The sequence below is a fragment of the Spermophilus citellus genome (assembly GCF_964194105.1).
Source record: "Spermophilus citellus genome assembly, chromosome: 3".
Classification (NCBI taxonomy): Eukaryota; Metazoa; Chordata; class Mammalia; order Rodentia; family Sciuridae; genus Spermophilus; species Spermophilus citellus.
In genome coordinates this window covers 115,535,090-115,555,330 of record NC_138184.1, presented here as the reverse complement: position 1 = coordinate 115,555,330, position 20,241 = coordinate 115,535,090, and the positions used below count along the sequence as shown (strand labels likewise).

The window sequence follows — 20,241 nt, the reverse complement described above, 5'->3', positions numbered from 1 at the left end:
CCCTTCTCCCCACTCCACCCTGTCCAAATCAGTGACACCCCCGACACACATTGAGAGTCAGCATTCACATATCAGAGAAAACATTTGGCCTTTGTTTTTTTGGGGATTGACTTGTTTCACTTAGCATGATATTCTCCAGTTCCATCCATTTACCAGCAAATGCCATAATTTCATTCTTCTTTATGGCTGAGTAATTTCCTTTGGGTATATATACCACTAATATTCTCTCAGTTAACAAATATTTTTGGTGAGAGGAAATGTTTCAAAGGATAAAGGAAAAAAATCGATGAAATATTCAGTCTAATCAACTAGAGGTGGGAAAATAAGACTATAAACATATTCCTTGTAATCATGAGAATTTTTTTCCTCCAGTGTATTTTTAGAGTTCATTGTATTTTCATTAAAAAAATCAGGCAATTATTATGCAGTGTTCTTTTATAGATAGGGAGATGTTTAGGAAAATTGAAATTATAATGCTGAAATATTGATGCTTCTTTAAAAGAAATCTTTTAAGTCTTCTATACTGAAGGACTTTTCCAGAAATTCTATCCTTTTTGTGGAGATATACATTCTTATGTATATCTCATTTTTTGGTTGAAGACTGTAAAATGTGGAAATATATGTACTTGAAAAAAATACAGTGGTAGAGTGCTTGCCTTGCATGTATGAGGCACTGGGTTCAATCCTCAGCACCACATAAAAATAAATAAAATAAATAAAGGTATTATGTTATTAAAAAATACAAGTGTTTGGTGTTTTAAAAAATTTATTAAATTAATTTGGCCCTTTTAATAAGTTGTATCATTATTTGCACTTTGCCCAGTTTGAGAAGTTGAAACACCTGATGAAGAGCTGAAGGAAAATTCACAATTGTATCAGCATCAGTGTTTTCCTAAGGGCTGTGATCCCTTTCCTCTTATTGGAATAGAAATTAGTAAATTTATGTCTGCTGGCAGTTTTTCTGTGTCTTAGATGTGTAACCATGGGCACAGTCTGTACCCAGTCAGAGCCTGAGCCTTATTCTATGTTACATTAGTTAAGGAACTTTGCCTTCTCAAGGGCTTTTGGGAGGATTGCAGGATAGTGGTATGAAAGCATTTGGAAAACTGTAAAGCAAGACATTAGTATCATCTCCCTGAAAGGGAGTTTTGAGTCATATTTACCTTTTGGTGTCTTTGGTCTAGTATAAATCAGTCTGTATTTAATTTCTTCTTTTAAATTTCCCAATGTATTCACCCTAATTCTAGAATCACAAGGAAAATGTTTCATTCTGATTCAATAAAATAATAGATTTCTGTGTCTAAATAAAAAATCTGTGTCATATATTACTTTTTTCTAATAAAAATTGCAATTGCTCACCTGCATGCCTCCAAGGGATAGTCTCCACTTTTCTCTTCATTTAAAATTTCTTGTATTTATCTTGAGGGATTTCATTTATCTGATATTGTCTTACTATTTTTTTTTCTGTCATTTAAGGATTATGTTAATTAAACTCAGACCTGATACCAACCTTGGCACATGCTTCAGACCCTCTCCTCATTTGAGGTATTTTCCTCTATCTTTTTTCTGTGTGATCTCAGAGCCACTTTTAAATCCATCTGGCAGTGCGCATATTAGGCCAGTTTTAATTAAGCTTGTGAATTAGACTCTGAGACACTATCTCATATATTTTACTGGAATACAGTTTTAGGTCATTGGTTTTGCCATAATTCAATAAATTATGTGATTAAAATATTAAAAGTAAATTGACCAAGTCTGTTCAACCTGATTCCATATTTTTTTTAAGTTGTAAATACTGACTTAATTACTCCATTTACTTCAAAGGAAGATAGTTTTGAGGTTTCTATACAAAATTGGAAATCGAAATATACAGACTGAATTTGTTGGATCATTAGCAGAATTTTGCTCCATTTTTGGTCCTGCGGTCAGTGCACAGTCACTGTGGCTCCTCGGGGACTCCTTGCGTTCCTGGCCCGTCCCTCTTCAGTTCTTCCCTCTCCTCACTCACTGTTATAAATGCCTGGACAGACAAGCTTAGTTTTGAGATCTTGATTCTGCCGCCCCTTCCTCGTTGTCTCCGTTGCCCCTGACTCTCTGGAGCCCGTGCCTCTGGGTCACTGTCTCCAGCACACTTCTCCCCTCATAGGCCAACGCCAGCTGAGAACCAACTGCTCAGTCCCGAGCTGTGTGGGTCTGACAAGAGCCATCTCCCTGCAACATGACATATTGGGCTCTCCCCACACTCCCCGTCACCTTACATTATTTGAGAGGGTTGCAGTTAGCATCCCAGATGTTTCAAATATTCCCTCCTGCAGACACTCCCCGGTTGCAGTGTGATCAACCTCAGATTTACTGCTGTTCTCTAGAGAGCCATGCTGCATCTGTGCGGGGTGTTTGTTTCTGAAAGGTCATTTCCTGGTGAGAATTCCAACCAAGGGAGATCAAGCCAGGGAACAGACTTTTTTCCCCCTCTTGTTGCTCATTTTACTTGGAAAAGAAAAATTAAAGTTCCTTTCAGATGTGCTGCACAGCACACAAAATTAGATGATGATGTGACATATCAGTGATTGACAGACATGGGTGAAAACAAGAAGAATGTTTAAGCTCATCTAAGCTTTGACATCTGTCTAGGTTTCACAGTGAATTAAATAAAGAATTGTTTCTGAGTTTGAATTTGTAGTTTATTCTTGTCATTGTAATAACCCCTTGAAACTTAAAGACAACATAACTTTCCAGCTTTCTTTTGGGTTGAATGTCATTTGGCTGTCATTGTATTTGGCTTCCGGAAAGAAAAAAAAAAGCACAAGCAAGTAATCTCCCTTCATGTATTTCACTGTCAACATCATCATTCATGATACAGACCACAGCCTATAGCAATGGTGGGTACGTTAGCCACTTTTTCTTTGAACTCTCAACCTTAATTAAAATTTTCTGAAAATATAGATTTGCTTCTTTAGCATTCTAAATAATTCTGACAGGTTGTTTGAAATGTTCAGTATTCCTCATGCATTATAAATTTAAAATAAGTTCTCCTATAACAAAATTGATTCTCCTTAACCCCTGTGGCTGCCTTCGGGGAGGCTTCTGATATCAGTGTAAGTACCAGAGTTCCTTGCAGCATGTAAGCTCTCATAGCTAAGTATTTCATGAAAATAAAATCCCCATTCACGTTGTTTCCTCATAACACATCAGTGACTAGAACCAACCGGGCCTTAAAGGAGTGATAAGTATCTTGGTGCCTGATCTGGACCTTTCCTGGACTCCTCTCTGAACGTGCTCCTAGGCATTAGAGATCTGAGTTACACAGCACCAGTCAATTTTTTTTTTTTTTTTAAACAAAGGTGATAGCTAGTGATTTGGAGCAAATGTTTTAAATGGAGAAAGTCTGCTCATCACTCTGTTTTGCATTCCTGTCTCTTTTCAGTCCACTTCCCTGTTCTCTGCCTCTGTATCACCAAGCATCACCACACCTAAATACACAAGAAAAAAATCATAGAAAACACAGGACAGGCTAAAACTGTGAAATGAACAGAGGCGTGGTGGTGTCACTGTGAGAGAGAGCAGAGCTGGCTCTAAAGGGGGAGTGCAGTTCTGTCAGTTGCAGGAGGGCAAGGCTAGGATGCGTCCAGCACAGAAGTGTGGACCCTCTGGCACAACAGGCAGGCCGAGGAGACCCCTGGTGGGTCTCACTGCATTTCAGAGAAGTTTGCGCAGGGGCAGGGCTGGCGCTATATTGGGTCATACCGTGAAGGCCTGCTGTGCCAAGCTACGAAGTTTGGGGCTTTAGGATCCCATGAACATTCAACACTTTCCAAACTTGGCAGAGAACCATGATTCTCTCTGTGTGTCTGTCTCTGCTTGTAGAGGATGAACTGGAAGAGAGTAGCCGTGGAAAAGAGGTAGCAGGAAGACCAGCGGAGCACTCTCATTCAGTTTGCAATAGCTCTAATCTGGGGGTCACCAAGGCTGGACTCAGATATCGAGTTGATTCTAATGGGCACAGCTTTCATTCGTCTTCTGTAGAACCCATCTTCAGAAGTCAGAAAGGAGTTCTGTGGTTTTTATTTGTGGCACCTATGTGGTCCTATCTCTTCTCTCTTACCTGAACAGTGGATAAATGGATAAAGAGCAGTGACTTCTTAATCTATGTTTGAACTTTGCCCTGCTATTCTGTGCTCATGCCTTCTATGTGACTATACTATTATTAAAATTATTGTGCTTTAGAATACTTGATTATTTTGAAATAGCATTGCTGTAAGGTCTTTATTTTGGGAAACTTCAGCAAGATTCAGACCTTTTTTTGGGGGGTGGGGCTACCAGGTATTGAACTCGGTTAGCCACTGAGCCCCATCCCCAGCCCTATTTTTATTTAGAGACAGGATCTCACTGAGTGGCTTAGGCCTTGCTGTTGCTGAGGCTTTGAACTCAAGATCCTCCTCCCTCAGCCTCCCAAGCCACTGGGATTACAGGTATGTGTCACCGCACCCTGTGAGGATTCTAGACCTTTTTTGAGAGCAGCATCTTGGAACCTGTATTTATGATTCTGTTGGCCAGATCTCAGACTGGCAACAAAAATCTTTGATTTTGGTTGTTTCTCCTCTCTCTTAAATGACAGGGTTAGTACGATTATGTCTGTTTAATGGCTGCTACATGTGTAGGGCTTGGAGCTGTTGTTTTAAGGCATTATTTTCACTGCTTTTGCCACTGTGGAGATCAAGAGTGAACACCATCAAACTGGCATTGGAATGGTTGCTGTGAAACCAGAGTTTTCTTGCAGGCATCACTGATCCCATGCCTTTTTGGATAGGTTGTAGTCTTCGTGGAGAGGTGGAGGAACATTGTGCTATCATATAAGCGTTGCTTTCCTATGAAGTCTTTCAGGAGGGAAACTGGGTTTTTTGTTTTGCATATTTCCTTTTGAGTTTCTCAGGATGGAGAAGAATGACCTTCTGAATCAAAATTGTTTTCCAAGACTGTGATTTGGGAGGAAGCTTGCTTTTAGATCACTAAACGCCATATGCTTGGCTGTTTTAGGAGTGGGAATCCTTCCCTTATGAGTTGAACCACTGTGCAGTTGCTTTTCCTGGCTCTGGATTGCAGCGACCTGCAAGTGTTGCTGTCATTGGCTCTGCAGCTGGTCTTGAGCGAAATTTTTGAGGGTTACAAGATATTACTAAAATGTAATGCTTGTCTCTAAAATCGGTATTAAGTATTTGATCTGAATATTAATGAATATATTAAAAAACGAATGTCTACCGAACTGACTGGAGAATATTTTAAAAGTTGGGGCTGGAGGTGCAGCAAGTGGTAGAACACTTGCCTAGTGTGCTTGAATCCCTGGCTGGGCTCCATCCCCAGCACAGGGAAAAACAAGTTACCTGTAAAGCAAGGGAACTTAATCTGTCCCCCTTTAAAACAAACAAACAAAAAAAAACTTGAAAATAAAGGAATTGAGCCAGGTGTGTGGCACAGGCCTGTAATCCCAGCGGCTTGGGAGGCTGAGGCAGGAGCATCGCAAGTTCAAAGCCAGCCTCAACAAAAGCAAGACCCTAAGCAACTCAGTGAGACCTTGTCTCTAAATCAAATACAAAATAGGACTGGGGATGTGGCTCCGTGGTCAAGTGGCCCTGAGTTCAATCCTCATACCCACTCCCCCCAAAAAAGGAATAAACACTAAGTCTTATCAATAACTTACCCAAATCACTGTTTAAGGAATGGTTGTTCAGGTCACTTTTGTTTTAATTTCATTCAGGGTGAGAATTATTAATGAAAAAATTGTGTATTGAATCCAAAGACAGATTTTTTTTTTTCTTTTGGAAATGGTGAAAAGGAAAGAATCCTACCCTATGCAGTCACTTTATTTGCTAGTTCACTAAATTACTGTTTTCCTTCTGGTTCTACACATTTCATCTTTTTATTCTCATGAATACATCCTGAATACCTTTATGCTTGTATCTCACTAAACACCAGTTTTGTTATATGCAAACTGTGTTATTCTCTCTTAGGCTCCTCCCAACCTATTTGGCTACTCTGTCTTTTTGAATGACCTAATTTTTTTTTCTCTGTTTTCCAGATAGCTTCTTTGATCACTAAGATCTGAGCTTAGGACTCATGATTTCTTTTTCTGTTTTAAAGTATTTTTTTAGTTGTAGATGGACACAATATCTTTATTTATTTATTTACTTTTTATGTGGTGCTGAGGATCGAACCCAGGGCCTCCTGTGTGTCAGGCAAGTGCTCCACCACTGAGCCCCAGCTTCAGCCCTCATGATTCCTTCTCTTTCACACTGACACAATCCACATTCCTTTCACAATGCAGTGCTTGCAAGAATTCCATAACTTACTTTTGTTCATTATTTGGCATGTTTGGTGTAACTTTAATATGAACATAGATAAACTGGAATATGTTCAAGATAGACACAAAAGCCAACAGAGTGGCTGAGAGGGGTGGCTTTTAAGTGTTCTCAAATGAGGAATGACAGAAGGAAATGAATATGTTTAGTAGTAGGAGACTATCTATCATAACTTCTCAAGTATTTGAAGAATTGTCATATGGAGAATTTAGCCCTGTTCTGCCTTGTACTAAAAGGTAGTAGTATTAAAGGGTAGTATTACTAGAGGTGAATTTTAAACTTAAGGCATATAAATTATTTATATATAATATAAATGTATATATATGAGGACCAGTGGGTGGAAATGGCAGGATGTATTTTGGCTTATTTGTTTTATTTAAGGGAAAGATTTCAAAGGGAGAATATTCTCCAGACCTCTTGCTCTGCCTCTGGAGGTGAGTTTTCTGTGCCTAGCTGCTCCCCGGGCACTGAGGGGCTGCCATTGATGAGACATGGGCGTCCAGGAGAAGATTGACTTAGATGACCTCTGTGCTGAATTTCTTTGATTCTGAAAGATGCATTTTTCTCAGCTCTTTAATAATACAAGGGTCAGTAAACAATAGATTTGGTTATGAGAATGACCTCTTTTTTAGTTTTGTAGAACTCTATTGTTTCACAATTGCTGTTTTTCTTCTCATGATTGTCACCAGTTGTCACAGCAGGGGAAGGGTGGAGTGAACCTCCCACGTTTTGAGGGTGAGTGTTGTATAACATTGCAAGATTGCAAGAGGATGGGGAAGAAGCAAGGGGAAGAGTCCGGAATCACAGCCAGAAGCTTCGACTCCTCCGTGCTGTGGGAGCTCAGAAAGACTCGGCTCTCAGTTTAATCAATGACAAGTGATCTGAAGAGCTCCTGGGTGAGCAGTGCCCTGCTGCCTGGGTCTTCAGTGACTTCTGGAAACTGTGCCGTCTGCTGCACGCGGAAGCAGCTCTTTGTTCACCTTCTCTTTCTGAGTTGGAGGTGGTCATTCAGGATTCACTCGAGCTCACTGCAATTGCAAGTTACTTTCCAACACATACTGTGGCCCACCGTGAGAGGTAGAAAAGCCCTGGTTGAAGGTTGACACTTTAAAATTAGAGTTGGGATTTTGTCCTAAAATGCTTGCTGGTTGTGTGTTTTATGAAGTGAACTCTGCTTCATGAAGCATGGAATCTAGGTAGAACAAGTCTTAGGAAGTCCAATCTCCTGGTTCTTCCGAGAAACTAGAACAGCTCATTGAAAAATGGGTCTGAACAGTTTTGTGTTTCTACATAGAAGAGTGATGTTTTAGAATTTCCTTTTCTTATTATTTTTTCCATTCTTTGCAGCTTTTAGGAGATTTCTTCCTAGAACCTTGTTAATTAAATCTACTGTATAAAATATGTTTACAAAACAGGGAAAAATAGGAACCATAGCGGAATTTATAGAATTCTTCCCATAATATAACTAAAATATGAGATATTAATAAAATAGAAGTTATTAAGAATTCACAAACACCTTTCTGGAGTACTGTTAGTAACAGAACTAACTGTACCTCAGCATGTCATTCGGATTGCCACCACATGGCCCTAACTTCTCCTCTGTCCAATGCATGTCCCTTACAAAGTTGTTGACTATACAGCATTCTGTTTAGTCCCTTGAGTTATTTACTTGACTTTATGACCAATAGCATGGTCCTACCATCATTAAGCACCCACACCTGTGGTTGTCCATGGGAGACTAGAGAAATGGAGAAGAATTTGTCATTGGGGTGACTCAGTCTTTGTGTTCATCATGTGTGCAAGTCACAAAGCACATAACAGCACAAAAATGCCTAGGCTAAAAATGGTATTGTACCTGTAACAACTGTTATTTTTTTCTTTCCTGGAAGATAAGATTAGAGCTCTGAAGAAATTCATCAGACAGTGAAGCAATTACACGGGTTACTAACCACACCTATCTTAATCCTAAGCCGTAGAATCAGTATAGTCTTTCAAAACACCAAAACCTTGTAAAAGCCTGTGTGGTGTGTGTGTGTGTGTGTGTGTGTGTGTGTGTGTGTTAGACTCCTGTGTAAGTACTTGTAACCGTTCTTCCATATTTCCAAACCTTGCAGCCCAGGCACTCTGGACAGACATGCCGGGAACAGGACTTTGTTCCTGCAGCCTTAGAGACAGCAGATACAGAGTGCCTGAAACCCTGGACATGGCATTTCTGTGCTGTGTTTGCTCTCCTCCCTGCCTTCTCCAGGATTATCTTTGTTGTAGGCTTAAGAAAAGTCTAGAAAGACTAGAAGAGAACTGTTTTTTCCTTCCTAATTAGGCAAGAAAATTAAGTTAGAATAAATTAATTTCCATTTGTGTGTCATTATTTTTCGATGTGGTGGAAATGCATCCTCTAAGAAGGACCAGGAAGGATACTTACAGTCAGTTGCTAAAACATAAAATATATTCCTTTCACAGTTGTTTCATCTCTGTCTTGCTTCAGGCAGGTCCAATACCTCCTTACTGCAGTGAGAATGTATAGGGCATGTTGCTGCTTCAGAGAACCAAAATTGGCCCTATAAATGTTTCTGTAAATCTGTTAATAACCTTTTCAAAGTTCTGAAGCATTTTCATGAAATTAATAATAAACTGAAAACAGCCTAATTTTCATTAGAAAGTGAGGTGAGGACTGGAACAACATTCAAGTCCTGATTTCTCTAAGGAGTGGATCTGTCAGAAGGAGAGTGCAAAGTCACTGGGGTTAACCAGAAGGGTAGGTGAGACCTCGGGCTACTGATGGTTTCATTAGGTGCTGTACACCTTTTTTGGGGGGAAGGGTACTGGGGATTGAACTCAGAGGCACTTGACCACTGAGCCCCATCCCCAGCCCTGTTTTGCATTTTATTTAGAGACAGGGTCTCACTGAGTTGCTTAGCGCCTCACCATTGCTGAGGCTGGCTTTGAACTCCAGATCCTCCTGCCTCAGCCTCCTAAGCTGCTGGGATGACAGGTGTGTGCCATTGTGTTGCACCAGTGGTATTCTACGTCGATATTTAGAGATTTCCTTTTAAGAGAACATTTCTTCACATAGTTTGATGTGTACTAAGTGCCAGGTTTCAAACTTTTAATGTAGCAGATGTTACCAAAGTTTACAATTGTCTTTCTGGGTGTCTAGGACTGTTTTGCTGGATCCCAGTGGAAAATGCATCCCTAGGCCCACAAGGCTGTTCCTCTGCTGCACAGCAGGGCCAGGCTCTTCCCCATCTGTCTCCAACAAAGATTTCAGCCTGAAATGGAGGAGAACGTTTGCCGTGTTAAGTCATTAACAACTGTTTCAAAACAGTCTGATTTCTAACAGTTGGTGCATGTGGAGATACCTAATTAAAATAATTCCAGTCTCGTTAATAAGATAAGTGTGTTTTCTAGTTGCTATGGGATTATCACTATCAGATACAAAGGGCATGAGGCTTAGCTGAGTGAATTAAGCTTGTATTTGGTCCCTTTCCTAACATCCTTGTAATTTAAGAGTTAAGTCCTTATGTTTTTTTCTTACATTTTCATTTGAGGAAATGGAGGCAGCAACTAGAGAGAGGCTGCAGGAACAGCCTCTATCAACAGGCAGAGTCCCCATGAAGTCCACAGGAGACTGAGCTCCCCAGAGAAGGTCACAGAGATTGAATCGCTCCTGTGGTTCACCTGCAGCCTCCTGTCTGAGCCACGCAACGTAACTGTCATAACTGTCGTTTCTGTGAGTCCCTGGGAGGGACCACAGAGCGCTTTATCTGCTTTGTATCCTGCTCCTGATGCTTTGTAGTCTCACCTTCTGCTGAAGCTCTTTGTTTGCGAGTGGTGTAAATGCTCCTCCCTGAAGGCAGGCTGCCTCTGCGCCCTCTTTGTCTCCCCTGGAGCCCGGTGCGATGTATTGAGGCTCACTCTGCGTTTGTTGAGTGAATGACAAATCCAAAGAAATCGCATTTTATCATAGACTGCAATCTTTTTATGTAATCATTTCAAATTCTTGAGGAGGGACTTAGGAACTGTTTTTAGGCAGATAGGGATGTTTTTATTTTTAAATCCCCAAAATATCTTTTTAAAAAGTCAAAATCTCTTAAAAAATACTTCTGCATGCTGAATTTCATATGAGGAGAAACTGATGTGATTCTTTTTATCAGAACCAATAATCTTGCATTCTTTGTGCTTGGCTTTCCTCCAGAAAACCCAAATGAAGATAGACTTCCTCACTAATTGTTCAGGGCTCAAAGGTGTCCCTGAATCCCTTGCCTTGACAACATACACTATTAAATGGTGAACTGATGGGCAAACAGCCCTGCCATTAGTTCAGGAGATAGAAGAAGAAAAAATATTCTGTCCAGCTTCTATCAGCCCTGCGCAAAACAGATTCTGCCTTTGCTGCCACAGGTGGTGTCCTTGGTGGTGATCACCATCATCCTCACTTTGTCAGGCTCCATCTCCCTGAAAACTCACCCCTGCAACAGATCACTGTCAAAATTAAAACCGTGAGGACCCAACGATAAAGACATTGTTACTGTTCCTAGGAAAGGGTCACACAGGTACACCTGGCAGACAGTGTGAGGGAACGGGGTGGGTGGGACGGAGGTGAGTGAGAGCGGCTGAGAGTCGGAGGAAACCCAGGGTCAGTGCTGGGAGGCAGCATGAGGGAGGAGCAGAGAGGCGGGGACAGCCTGGGAGGCCCCAGGAGGGGGGAGCAAGCCTTGGGGGATGGTGGGCCAGGTCCACAGCAGCACCACATTGCTTTTGCAACGATGCATATAGTCTAGTCTTTTCCACCTTATGAATATTTAGGGTGCCGTTTCGCAAGTAGTTGTATGTCATTTGCTTCTGGAGCCTGTCATTTGAGAGGCAGAGATGGAGAGCCAAGCCACAGTCACATGACTAGGGAAGCTTGTTACTTAAGCTTTTGGGACAGATGTTTCTTAGCTTAAGAGAAAAGAAAGAAAGAAAGAAAGAAAGAAAGTCCGTTTTCCCTATTGCCTTTCCAGCTCTCACTGACCTCCTCAGACCCAGGGCGTGAATGGCCGCAGAGATTGTTTTCAGGAGGAAATGAGAGCTACAACCACTTTGAACTACATAGAGCTGTTTACCCCGATGGCAGGAAGCCAAGCCAAACCTGTCTAAAGTTCTCCTCTAGCCTTTCACACCCTTATTATATGTGGAGTGACTAAAGGGGACATTTGCAAGACAGGAATCTGTTTACTGCTAAGAGACAGCTCTAGTTGGCCACCAGGTCCGTTGCAAGTCCTAGAAGCGATTTAATGCTTCCCTTGAAGCACTTGGGTAAGGGAGCTGGAGGGAGGGCAAAACTGACATTTGTGGCTCAGGGTGTCCTCTTATAAGGGGCCTAAGAGTATGGGGCATGAACAAATAGCAGGGCTTTGACTTCAGAACAAAAGATGGCTTGAAGTATCACTATTCTCTGCACCATGTCCCCTCCACATGTTAGTGTCACTAACATTCATAAGGACATAATAGCTTTATTCATAACACAGTTGTCTGTGGCTCCAACAAAATGTTTTGGACCATGTTTTCCCCACAAGCCAGCCTTGTAGGTAGCTGTGCTGGGCGTCTAGTGCCGGGTTCAACAGACTACTGGCCAAGCACAAAGAGCAGTGATTGTGTTCTTTCCTCCCTCTGGTAAGTTTGGCAAGACTCAGTTGAGATCAACTTTTGTATATACTTCTCCTGCTTTGCTTCATAATTAGATTAATGTCCAGTTAAGAGATAAAAAGGCACAACCCCTGTAGCCTTTGACATGGACCACCTCCATAGATCAAATTACCTTCTAGGGACTGGAAGATTACCTAGAAGTTAGACAAGTCTTTTACTAATCTCTGATCCAAGAGTAATGACGGTTAGAATAAAAAGAACATCAGAAACCTTGGCTTTAAGAGCATGATTGGAAATAAAACTTTCGAAATTCTTCAGTTCCACAGACGGAGCTAAGCAGGCACAGAAATACTGGAGGAAGGTTGTCAGCACTGATGATGGGAATGGCTGCCATCACTGAGTGCCCTGGTGCTGGGCAGTGTGGTGGCATTGTTACCCTCCCCCTGTGGTGACAGTGCTGAGTTTCACAGTGACCAGAGTCTAAGAATGGGCTAGTAACTTCCTAGCGTCCACAGACCTATGAGTAGTGATCTGGGATTTGCGCAGGCTGTGGCTGGCGCAGGTGTGCTGTGGTTCTCTGCGTGAGTGCTTTAAGGTGAGATAGGATTACAGACAGGCCTAGCAGAAGCTGTGCCCCAAACTTGTAAGGCATAAAATCTCAGGAAAAAGGAGCTTTCAATGTGCTATCAAAAATCACAAACAGTAACATGGGATGATCGGAATGAATTAAGAAGCAAGTTACTTAGCTAACGTGCTGGGATACTTTTTAGTAAAGGAAGGTATTAATATGTCCTTTTTTTCATGTATAGCCACATGTAAACTGACTTTCTAGGTTTCATAAGTGCCAGTGTTCACAAGCATGTGTCTCCTGTCACCATGTTAGGCATTATCTAGAGTGGACACTAAGAACCTGTTCTTTTCCATCAACCACCTCTCCTGGAAACAGATATTCTCCTAAGCCTCGTGTCCAAATATTCTCCTAAGCCTCGTGTCCAAAGTTTCCTCTGACCCATTCATGTGAGTGGTGGTATTGTGTTTGCTCTGTGTGCTTAACTGTTTCTGGAGATTAAACAGAAGGCTTCAGCCTCCACGCCTCAGCCCTTCTTGAAGGAAGTACTCGTTGGGAACCCATACTTAAGTGTAATTAATGCTGAAGTCACAGTTCAAGTTTGGAATAAGGGTAGGGGAACTTGTCCAGTAAGCAAAGATGGAAGATCCTGGCTTTTATCTAAGGAAGGGTGAATTAAAAGTTCTCTGTCTGAAATATAGCAACTGTGAATTAAGTGTTCATGTCTTTTCCAACATGTTGAAGTTTAGATTTGCATTATGGATTAGTAAATTAGTTGATTATGTCTTTGTTTTGCTGTAGGTCTAATGGCTTAGTTTTTAAATAAACGACTCTGGTCTTCATTAGGAGACTTTCAGCCCATTAAGAATATTATTTGAGCTGGGTAAATTTTATTTTGAGACAGGGTCTCGCTAAGTTACCCAGGATGGCCTTGAACTTGTGATCCTTGCCTCGCTGATAGCTGGGATTACAGGCTCCTGTCACTTAAGGACATTTTATGATTGCTATGCTAATCAAGAGACAACACTAATTTGATAATAATCATCTTGACCTTAGAGGTGTGCGACATGAGCATGTTCATTGCTCACTATATGGTGCTTTCCACGTTGCAGGTTTTAGCAAGCACTTGGTGAATGAATGAAGGAATCCAAATGTATTTAGGAGTTTGGTTTCTCTGAATGTCTTTCAAGCATATCCAGAAGGTTCGGTTTTTGTTTTTATTTGGCTACACGACTTGCATGCTCTCGTAGTCAGCAGCAACTCTTGCTGCTGAGTGGAGGGGCTGCACTTAGTAGAATGCTCTTTTGCTTCTCTCTCAAGGTCTTTGGCTGACTAGGAAAGGCTTTCAAATTTCCCTGTCTGTTCCTCCACCAGCTTAACTTTCTACTTCCTTTTTAGTCCATAAACACCTTTGTGTTACCTTTCTTGCCATACCTCCCTGTTCCCCACTTTTCCTGCCCTTACTACCTACCTACTCTTGTTTATATTTGAGTTGAGGTTCTTTCTCAACTCAAATATAAACAAGGATTGCAAAAGCTAAAATACTGATTTAAAAGAAGAAAAAAATGTGCTTTTCCAATGGTTGGTGAATATGTATTTATACCTTTTACAAAATGTTTGCATCTAAGAATTGAAGAAATTAGATTACATTCTTATTGGGTATCTTATATACAATGGTTGGGAATATAGAAGACTGAAATACTCATAGTAGAAGTGCATTAATAAGTAGCCTGGAAAATTGGCACTATTGCTGTTACCATCTGGGCTACCCTAAAGATTTTAGCCAATATTTACACATTAAGTAACAAAATTCATTTAGATCTCAATCAGTCTGGACAATGTGCCTCTAAATCCAAGGTTCTATTGTTTTTCCAGGTTGAGGATGAACTGCTTGATAGCTTGAAGGGCTTTGATTTGCAGTGAGCTTTGCCTGTGCATGATAAGTGTTTCCAGGTACAAGGTGGTGGTGTTACGGTTGCTGCTTTGCTTCTGCCTCTACTACCCTGGCTTGTCGCACTGTGTGTGTAATGCAGCTTAGGGGAGGGGACCTGGCACTTTCTGAGTTACCAGCAAGACTTGAGCTATGTGTCCTGGCAGAGGGAAGTAGGTAGGTCATTCCTGGCCATGGAGAGATGGCTTGCAGTAAAAATTGGTTGGTGATGGTCTCAGATTTGGTACTAAGTTGGACAAGCTAGCTGGGGCCCATTTGGGATATTCAAATTTGATATAGGAATTAGATGAGATGAGAACTTATGGAACTGGAAAAGTGAAGATTGTTGGCTTTAAAACTCAGGTTGCAGAATAGTACAGAGTATAATGCTATTCTGGTGAAAACGTGTATATGAATGTATGTATGGGACAGAGGCAAAGCCACTGGGCTGAATATCAAGGTGTTGGTGGTGCTGCTCTCTGGATGATGAGAATGTGCAGTGTTTATTATGATACTTTTGCTGATCTGTATTTTCTAATTTTCTATACTGTACATGTTTCTGCTATTGTTATAGAAGGCTGCTTTTAAAATTGGCTGTTGAAGAGGAATAGCTGGTAAATTCTCTTGGTTATAGATGAGGATGGCCCAGGTGAGACAAGAAAAGTGAGGGAAACTTTGAAGGCTAATAGAGAGATGACTAATACAGAGCTTTGATAGACATCAAGAATAAAAAACTCCTCTTTTAACAGATAGTATTTAGGCTACATTTATCAACTTGTATGAGTACAAGACACTTCACTTTCCTAATTATGTCTTAGACTGATAATAAAATTAGTTTCTATTCTCAGAGTATACACAATCGTACCAGAAAGAGCTCAGAGATGAGCTGGATGGATGGAGAAGTCAGGCTGGGATTTAAATTTCACAGAGATAATGCAGGGATCATAGTATTAACAGTTTGGCAGAAATCCCCAGGAGTTAAGGAATTTCAAACAAAGGCTGACAGGAGACAGTTGGCTGGAGAACCCTGAGTCTGGTGGAGCTGAAGAGCCTCGTGTACTAGAATCCTTACCAACGCAGTGCGTTTTCTCTGCCAAATCACTGTAGTTAGAAATTTTAAAAAGCCATTTTGGTTTCTGTAGTCCATATTTCAGTTCAGTAATCACATAGTATATCTGAACTAGCTACTGTAGTCCTATTTTTCTAAACTGAAGTAGGAAGGAGGCTATGGAAGTGATATGCTAGAAATCACGAGGAAGAATGACAAAGGACTGTGACGCTCAGATGATAGGGAAGTCATTTTCATTCACCTTCAGAAAAATCTTATGAAGCTAGACCTTACTGAAGAAGTTGGATTCCAGTCCAGTACCTCCAGTGAGAAGTGACATAGTCAATATTACCTTGAAACATCCCCTTAGAGATTAAATGTGAGAGGGCCAGGTATGGTGGCACACACCTGTAATCCGATTCACTTGGAGGCTGAGGCAGAAGGATCACAAATTTGAGGGCAGCCTGGGCAATTTAGTGAGACCCTGTCTCAAAGTGAAAAATAAAAATGAAGTTCAGGGGGGAGCAGCCCTGGGTTCAATCCCCTGAACCGCAAATAAGGAAGGAAAAGAAAAGAAAGAAATTATATGTTAGAGCTCAGTAAATTCAACCAGTATTACAACAGGACAGTATTTCTTTGGTTGTGCCTTAGATATCTGTGGTTTCTATTTAGGGGCCATAGCATCTAGGGACAAGTGATACTTACACCCTGGAGCCACCTTCAGCATGTCAAAACATCCACACTATGAGAGCTCAGAGAGACTGAGGCTGGCTGCAGGAAGAGCAGGTTCCCCTCCCCACCCCTGACTCAGGCCCACATTTCTGGGTTTTTTGTTTCCATGCTTTCCTTCTCTTTCCAGGGGCACTCGACCACTGAGCCACATCCTCTGCTCTATTTTATTTAGAGCAGGGTCTCACTGAGTTGCTTAGGGCCTCACTTTTGCTTAGGTTGGCTTTGAACTCGAGATCCTCCTGCTGCAGCCTCCTGAGCTGCTGGGATTACGGGCATGAGCCACTGCGCCCAGTGAGGATCCTCTTTGATTCCAAATGGGAGCCAGTGTTCTAGCCTGAGCAGACTTGCACTGTGCCTTACTGTGCCCTGTTTCTGGAGCCACTTAATATTGGGACAACTGATGTCACTTTGAAGAGTTCGTCTGAACTGAATCCTCAGGGCTTCCAGTCTGGTGGAGGTGCTTTGCAGATGATCTGGCCTACATCCCAAATTCAGAGGCTGTGTGAGCTTCCAGGGTTATCATGAGGCTCCTCTTGACTTGGGATATACTCAGCAATCCTGGACTGACCCCTGGATTATAGGAGTCCTTTGCAAAGGTGCAATTCACGTGACCTGGATTTCTTTTGTATGTTCGGAGAAGTTTTATTTTATAGTAGCAAGAACCCTTAATGAAGAATCAAAAACTTGGTTCTGTATCACCACTTATTAGCAACGTGTTCGGGGTGGGGGTGGGGGTTGTGGCTCAGCGGTAGAGCACTTGCCTGTCATGCACGAGGCACTGGGTTCCATCCTCAGCACCACATAAATGTAAAATAAAGATATTGTGTCCACCTAAAACTTAAGAATAAAAATTAAAAAAAAAACCCTAGCAATGCGTTCTGAAGCTGGTGTTTCTCAGGTTTTTATGTGTGTGGCATATTTTCTAATAGTAGAATCTTGGTGGCACAGTTGAGGGGAATAAAAGACTCAGAATGGCAGTGCCATGTCAGAAACGGTTCCGCAGTGTTCCAATCAGGGATCCAGAATCTCGGTGCCTATTTGGGTCCTATAACTTGGCCACCCTGTCCGCATCGTGTGCTCCCAGAGCTCTTGGCTCCCTGCCTGCGCTCTCTGTGGTAATCACGATGGAGAGTCCTTGTGCTTCCACAGAGACACCACTGCTGTGGTCGCAGCTTTATGGTGTGTTACTCCCTGGGCTCTGCTTATGGCAGCACTGCGCTCTGACCCTGTGCTTTCCCTGTTAGGTGGGGATGGTAGAACTCTTCTGCCTGCCTCAGGACCTTGTGAGGATCAGGTGCTACAAGGTAGGCTCCAGGTTTGCAGAAGTTCTGAGGGCTGTGGGACTGTCAGGGGTTTTTGTTCATTTTTGCTTGTCCCTGTCTCTCTGCCTTACTAGACTGTGAGATTACTGGGACCAGAGACAGTTTTTTCCCCTTTACTTTGTTTCCAGCATCTGACTTAATGTTTGGTATATAAAAGTTATTCAATAAATATTCATTAAACTAAAATTTAACATTTTTATTCTCGATTGAACTGATTTGCCACACAGCCTGCCTCCTCTGTGGAAAGTGGGATCATAATGCAGGGCCCAGCTGTGGTCCTGTAGACCTCCTCAGTGTGGAGGGACAAGGTGAGTGCTGATGTTTCTGCAGGCAGAAAGGCAATCCGATTTAGGTGCCTTCTTTTGGGACGAGTTCTTCCAGTGCTCAGCTGGATTGTCCCATGGCTGCTCCAGGAAGGCCGAGCGCTGCATTTTATTTAATCTGGTTTGAGATAGAAGTGGTTTTTATTTTTGTTGTGCATCTATTTGAGGCTCTTCCACTGCCTTATAGATTTCATTTTCTTTAATTGGGATGGTGAGGGAGGAAGAAAATAGCATTTACTTGGCATTCTTGCCTTTTAGAGCTGTAGGTTATTGATTCGGGGGCCTAGAATAGTAACGCTTGGAAGTAAAGGTTCCCTTGGGAGCACCCATGTTAAAGGGCAAAGGGAAAATGATTAGAATTTAAATCTCCAGACTCCACTGAATTTGTGGCTTCATTTAAAAAAGGAGGGGAGGAGGAAATGGTGTGGGCTGCTGCTGTAGGCTTTGTTTAACAGTTGCCTCCAGAAACTGATAACTCAGAATTACAGCCTTACAAGTTGAGCTACATGGCCAAGGGTGAACAGTCAGCCATGGACAGACAGCTCTTATAGGTTCAGTTCGGGACAATCGATACGAGTGAAACGTCTCTTCTCTTCTAGGGAGAGTGTAACCTTTGGCTTTGGCCTTCTTTGAACTAGTGAGATCTCTCTTTCCTGTTTGTGGACCATGTGATCACCAAGTTACACACATACTTTGTTCTTTGATGTGTCACTCCTTAGAAATTTGATTTCCCTAAAGTTGGTTTTTCTTTTAGACTATGTGATACTTAGCATTGCTACTTTAAATACTGTACTCTCTCATCTGTCTGTTAGCAGAGGAGGAATGTGAAATAATGGGAAGAAGACTGTGCTATAGTGACAAATAGGTTTTGCCACTAAACCACTGTGTGACCTTGGACAAATCACTTAACCTCCCTGAACATCAGTTTCATTGTGTTTAAAAATGGAGACTTGGATTAGTGACTTCTAAAGTTTCTAGGAGGCTGGAAATTATGTATATACTCACCACCCCCCATACTAAGGATTTAATCCAGGGGCTCTCTATCATTAAGCTACAGTCCCACCCCTTTTCCTTTTCCTTTTAATTTTTTTTTTTTAAATTGTGTTGGACAGGGTGTAACTAAGTTGCTGAGGCTGGCCTTGAACTTGTGATCCGCCTGCCTCAGCCTCCCAGGTAGCTGGAATTATAGATAGGTACCACTGCATCTGGAGGAAATTTTATTTCTATAAAATGTAATGTGGTTAGTCTTCCAACCTTCAGCTAATCCAAAAGTTATACGTATTTTCATCTGGATCGTATGGTTACCTTGTAAAGAGGCCTTGTAGTCCAGGGGTTCAGAGCAGGAACGCTGGAGTGGAGTGCCCGAGTGGAGTCCTGCTCTGCTGGTTACTGTTGACTGTCGGTCCTGGCTAGACATTCTGTCTCTGCCCCTCAGTTTCCTCATCTATAAAATGATACTAACAGTGTTTACTTTCATAAGGGTTAAATTTATGTAATGTAAATAAATGTAAAGCAGTACTTGGGCACTTAGTAAGTGCTACTGTTGACTTGTTTTCCCAGTGAATTTGCCTTCTTAGTGATTCTATTTAAATAAATACTTAATGTAGGACATATTTTCTAAAAAACATCGCAACAGATAGAAAAGGTTACCAAAAATTTGAGGGATGACAGGGAAATGTCATCTTGAAGTTACAAACATGGAAGAATATATAAGAAGAAAACAGTTAACTAAGTACATTTGCTTAATTAATGTTTATATTTCTGAAATCTGCAAAAAGTTTCCTATCAGTGATGTTTTACCAGTTCTTGAATTTAAACTCATTTTTTAAGCTATGAGAAGAGGAATTGTGGTAGTCAAGAATCAGTGGACCTGGAAGTTTGGCAATTTGACCTTAGACTAGTTACTTCCTTGCCAAGATTGAATCTTCTCAAGCAAAAATGATGCGATTCTTGTTTGTTTGTTTATTTATTTATTTATTTATTTATTTATTTATTTATTTATTTATACTGAGGTTTGAACCCAGGGACCTTTTACCACTGAGCTATATCTCCAGACCTTAATTTTTTTCTTTTTTTCATTTTTAGACAGGGTCTCACCAAGTTGCTTAGGCTGGTCTCTAGTTTGCAATCCTCCTGCCTTAGCCTCCTGAGTCCTGGGATCACAGGTGTGGACCACACCCAAATTAGGTTGATATTTTAAAGACACAGCATTCAAGACCTAAAAATTGTGGCTTGAAGGTTCTTATTATTCGTCTCTTTATTATTCATAGTTGTGAATATTTTTTAGATTCTTAGGGCTTCTATGTGCAGTTTACCAGGGTCTTTCTGATTTTGCTT

General features: G+C 41.4%; 1 protein-coding gene across 3 annotated transcripts in view; it reads left to right on the top strand.

Moving 5' to 3' along the window:
- TTC28 (tetratricopeptide repeat domain 28) overlaps window positions 1-20,241 on the top strand; it is a 622,345-nt gene that overhangs the window by 237,789 nt on the left and 364,315 nt on the right. The window lies entirely within an intron of this gene.